Raw genomic sequence first — 5855 nt, 5'->3', positions numbered from 1 at the left:
TCCACTAGAGGAATGCCTCTAACCAGTTCTTTCTTGACAAGCTCATTCATGGTCTTGAAGTTTAGATGGGATAGCTTCTTGTGCCATGGCCAACTTTCATCTTTACTTGCTTTACTGAGAAGACAAGTAACAGATTCTGCATTTGATGAGTTAAAGTCATCTAAATACAGATTTCCTCTTCTCACACTAGTGAGAACCACTTTGTTGCTCCGCTTGTTTGTCACAACACAGGCTTCTGAGTTGAAGGGTACTGAATTGCCTTTATCACAAAGCTGGCTGATACTCAACAAATTATGCTTGAGACCATCCACTAGGGCAACCTCCTCAATGATGACATTGTCTTTTGAAATCAAGCCATATCCCACAGTATAACCCTTGTTGTCATCTCTAAAGGTAATACTTGGGCCAGCTCTCTCCTTGAACTCTGTGAGCAGCGTAGAATCTCCAGTCATGTGCCTTGAACAACCACTATCCAGGTACCAAAGATTCTTTCTGTTTCCCTGCACACATTTAAACCAAATCAAGTTGATTTTGATACCCAAGTTTCCTTGGGTCCTGCCTTGTTAGCTTTCTTCTTTGGTTTCTTAGGTTTGATCTCATTTGACTTGGGAATTTCTGATTCATCCTTAGTCATTTGAGTTGGACCTTTGAAACCAGTCATTAAAACAGAATTATCATGCACATTTTGATTAACAGGAAAAGGCATGTTGTTTGCAAACATGTTATTCCAGTAAGGCATGCTAAATGTCATTTGTAGCATATTAAATGCAGCATAATAAGGATTAGGTGCAAATGGCATATTAACAAATTGTGCATTCACATTCTGAGCAGACATAGCATTCACAGGCATAGAAGGCATGGCATTCATGTTGGGAAAGGAAGAGGGTACAGACATAGGAGTAGGCATGGAAATTTTGCAATTATCAGATAAATGATTAACACTACCACACTTAACACAGATTTTTCTTGGAGCATATTTATCAGGTGTGTAGTTGTTATGTTTGTTAATCCCTACTTTCCCATTTCTTTTGTTTTTCCTTTTAGCTTCTGTTTTAATCTCAATCTTCTCCAATCTGTCATTCAATTGCTTGATAGACATATGACCAACATTAACTTTCTTCTCCTTCTTCACTTGACTTGATTCTCCTGGAACAAAGTTTTTGGAAACTGATCCATATTTCTCATTCAGCTTGGCAAGTTTGGCTTTGTTCACAGGTTTGCTTACAACCGGCGGATGAGGATTTGTGTCACTCGACGGATAATCCTTTTGATTATATGACGGATGACTCTCATCATCCGTCGAGTCCACATCTGTTAGCAATCCTTCAACCAAATTGGATTCCAGCTTCTCCTTACTCTTTTTCCAGGCTGCATCACAAAAGGACTCAATACCTTGAACTTTAGTTATTTGAGCATGAACATCTCTGAATGATTTCCATGCCTTAATCACCTCTTGTTCTTGTTCTCTTTCAAGTTGCTTCTTCAAAATCTCTTCTTTCTTCAAGGACTTGGTTAATTCATCCTTAGCAATCTTACATTCTATTCTTAATTTCTCAAATTCAATAAATTGAGACTCTAGTACATTATTCCTCTCACTTAAAAACAAATTCTTTTCTTTAAGTTTAGCATTTTCTTTAGTGAGTGACTTAAGTATAACGCACAAGTGATATAATTTTGTAGACATGTCATTAATAGCATCATTACACTCAGCTTTAAATAAATGTGCTAGGTTAGTGGTGATTACCTGATTACTTGAAGAACTAGTTTCTATTTCATCAGACTTGGCCATTAGGGCTAGATTGACATAGCTGACTGTTAAGTGGCATTTATGACACTTATTTATGCTCTAATAAGCTTTGAGTTGGTGTATTTGTACTCAAGTTATTTGTCTTTTAACGTGTTTTCAAGTGTTTTTGCATTTCAGGCTTTACTTCGTGAATCAGGTGAGTTAGCATTGTTTTGATGCTAATATGGTGTTTAGGATGTGTTGGAATAAAAGCTTGAAAGACTGGCTCGAAGCTGCAAGGAATAAAGAAGAAGAAAAAATAAAGTTTTGGCAGAAGGAAGGCGCGCCCGCACTGGTGTTACATGTGGCCGCGCTGGTGAAGCGCGCGGCCGCGCTGGGTCGGGATAAACAAATCCTGATTTTTTTGCAATTCGAATTCTGGACTCCTGGGATGCATGGACTGCTATATAAACATAACTTAGGTCGTTTTTCAAGAGATATTCATATATTCAGAGATTCAGAGTTTTCAAGACATCAAGGAGGGAAAAGAGGGCAAGAGACCTTTTGGCACAATTCAACAAAGGCGAAGACGATCTAGTTTATTCTTGTGAATCTTTGTTTTGAGTTTTAATTTGGATGCTTGTTTCTTGTTTTGCTGAACCTATATTCTTGTGTGTACTTTGGTTTTATTTATTCGTATAAAGACTACGTTTGCTATATCATGTTTTCATTGGAACCCACGTTGGCGATGAGTTTGATTATGGGCTAATTGTTATCGTGGGGTTCTAGCGGATTTATTTATGGATTTCTTTAGTTAAATTGTTTGATGCTTTAGTGTATGGTGATTGTATGATATCCTAGTATTGGTTGTGCGTATTCGTCTTGTGAGCGTCGCGAACTTATAAGATAGTGTGTTATTTCTTAATGAAGCGAAAGTGAATTTAAGGATTTAGAACTTGCCATGCTAGCATAGGTTCATGTATTGTTATGCATGATTTGTAGGTAATTTTACCCATCTTACTTGCCCTGTGTAATCAAGATAGATAACTTGTGCTTAAACCGTTATGTTGTCAAATTCTATAGACATATAGGGTCTCAATATAATTGGTGTTTATTCAGCTTCTATCTCTTTTATGGATGTCTGGTAGAATGGTACTCGTGCAACAAAAGTTGGCGTTTATCAGTTTCGTGTTGTCTGATTAGTGTCATCACCATTGCATGCTAAGGTTGAGAATAATAAGGCTATTGAATGAAGTATTTAATGAAGTTAAAATCCCATGTCTGTCATATATATTAACTCAGTCTATTTTATTCTCGTAGTTATAATAATTAGCGTAATTCTTAGTTATAAACATTCTCAATTTGTTATCATCTTAGCATTGAATAATAACCATACATTGTTGCTTAGGTGCGTAATTTAGATAGTTAACCAATACAGTCTCTGTGGGATCGAATCTGATTTATATCTTATACTACTTGCGAAATCGTATACTTGCGTGTAATATTAGCGCGTGTTTAGTGACTAATAAGTTTTTGGCGCCGCTGCCGGGGACTATAGTGTTAATTACTAGTTTATGTGCTTTCTATCAGTGGTCGTTAAAGTTCATTGACTCGGACATTGTTACTTATTTGTTCCTTGTTTTATTTCAGGTGATTTAGCGAGGGTGTATGCATACGCGTTCGCGTACTCGTAAGTGAACACTGGATAAAGACGAGGAAGAACTTGTGGTAATTCATAGGGAAGTTTTTGAGGAAGAAAAGAAGGTAGAAGAAGAAGAAGAGAAAGTTGAAGAGCCAATTATAGCAGCTATGGGTGATCAAGCAGAAAATCTGAAGGCTTTAATGGACTATTCTAAGCCAAAGATTAATGATATTTAGTCTAGCATTAGTAGACCAACCATCGCGGCTAACACTTTTGAGATCAAGTCAAGCACGATCTAGATGATACAGAACTAAGTTCGGTTTGGGGGTTCTCCTACCAAAGACCCCAACATGCACATCAGGGATTTCATCGAGATCTGCGACACTTTCAAGTTCAATGGTGTGACTGAAGATGCTATCAAGCTGCGACTCTTCCCATTCTCTTTGTGGGATAAGGCCAAGTGTTGGTTACACTCTCTACCAGCGGGGTCCATCACAACTTGGGAAGATCTTGCTCAAAAGTTTCTCACTAAATTTTTTCCCATGGCGAAGACTACAGCAATCAGGAATGCTCTTACCCAGTTCGCACAGCAAACTGGAGAATCTCTGTGTGAGGCTTGGGATCGATATAAGGAGATGCTAAGAAAGTGCCCACACCATGGCATGCCTGATTGGATGATTATCAACTGTTTTTACAATGGATTGGGTCCTACTTCTAGGCCCATGCTTGATGCAGCATCAGGAGGAGCCTTGTGTTGGATTTTTAAACGCAGCGGGGCATGGCAAAACACTTTTACACATACAAAATCCAAATAAAAGCATATAAATCCTGAATAAAAATTCGAGGGATCGATTTTAACCTTTAAAATAATTCGGAGACAACGATCAGAGATCCTTAGCAGTTGCTCCTCAAGTGTGAAGCACTCCACCGGTATCCACCAAGAAAACGATGTCAAGGAGGAGGAAGGAGGTGGAGAGAATTGGCTTTCCCAAACTTTTTGGGTTTTCGGGTTCGATGGGGTTAGAATAAAATAGGGTCTATAATAGTGTATTTATAGGCAAAATTATCAGCTGAAATTTTCCCATAAATATTATTATATTTATCCCATTTATTATTCTTATTAATAATTAAAACACCTTTTAATTATTAATCTTTTTTCTAAACACTTTAGAAATAATTCTCTCTCTTGATTTAATTTCCAAAAATTAAATCCTTTAATTAATAATATTAAGAACTTTTCTTAATTAATTTATAATCAATTAAATCTCGTTTAATCAATTATTAAATTTGCCAATTAATTATTTATTTCACAAATAAATAATTATTAGCCATTATTAATTAATTCCTCCACCATTAAATCATTCTCTTTTTATGGTGTGACCCTGTAGGTTCAATATTAAGCCGGTAGTAGAAATAAATAATAATAAAACTATTTTATCATTATTTATATAAATTCTCTAATTTATTAAATATGATTAATTATTCAATCACATTTATTCTACATCGTGAGGGATACTTCTCAGCATATCGCGACTATCCGGATAATATGAATTCACTGCTTAGAATACCAAGAACCTATTCAGTGAATAGTTACCGTACAATAAACTCCTTCTACCCTACAATGTCCCGATTAAATACAAGGCATGGATCTCGTGTCAAGCCTATCTAATTTAATCACTTGCTTACCATTTACTATGCGTAGTTCTATGCAAATTAGAAACTCCTTTCTAATTTCATTTACTCTGGCCAGAGATTCCTGAACTAGCATAAGTGGATCAGCCTTGAACATTCGCTTCCTTCACTAGAAGGGGTTGATCCTTTATTGATCATACACTATCTTCGTGTACAAATTCCTATACCCAGAAGAGCCATAATAATTGTCCCTGGAGACTAAGAACTAAACCAAAGCATAGTTCAGTGTACACAAGATGACTATGATGACCTCAAGTCTAAGGATACTTGTACAACTATCACTATATGAACAACTGCTGACACGTGAGTGAACTTCATCAGTTGTTCAGCTGTGCGAGTCATGTTCAGTGAACTTATTCCATAATAAGCACCTACATACTAGCTATAGTGTCACCACACAAATGTCTATGAGAACAGACATCCTTCATAATGAAGCAAGCATAGTATGTACCGATCTCTGCGGATTATTAATTACCAGTTAGTAATCCTACGACCAGGAACTATTTAAGTTTAGAGTTATCATCTTTTAGGTCTCACTATTATGATCTCATCATAATCCATAAAACGTTTTACTCTAAACTATGGTATATCTTATTTAAACACTTAAATAGATAAAGCCCGTAATAAAAACAAAACAAGTCTTTTATTAATATCAATGAAATCAAAACAGATTACATAAAAGTTATTCCTAAATCCTCATACATGATTGGACTTAGGACATATTCCTTTCAATCTCCCACTTGTACTAAAGCCAATCACTCTGGTATCTAATACCCATCTTGTCTTTATGACGAT

The 5855-nt window shown here is 36.3% G+C and overlaps 1 non-coding gene across 1 annotated transcript; it reads right to left on the bottom strand.

Moving 5' to 3' along the window:
• Positions 1-3925: 3925 nt before the first annotated feature.
• Positions 3926-4032, bottom strand: LOC141682138 (small nucleolar RNA R71). The gene has a single exon (XR_012559539.1). It is a non-coding gene; the product is annotated as a small nucleolar RNA R71 (small nucleolar RNA).
• Positions 4033-5855: the final 1823 nt, after the last annotated feature.

This window comes from Apium graveolens, chromosome 8 (assembly GCF_009905375.1).
Source record: "Apium graveolens cultivar Ventura chromosome 8, ASM990537v1, whole genome shotgun sequence".
NCBI lineage: Eukaryota > Viridiplantae > Streptophyta > Magnoliopsida > Apiales > Apiaceae > Apium > Apium graveolens.
This window is presented reverse-complemented; position numbering and strand designations above follow the sequence as displayed.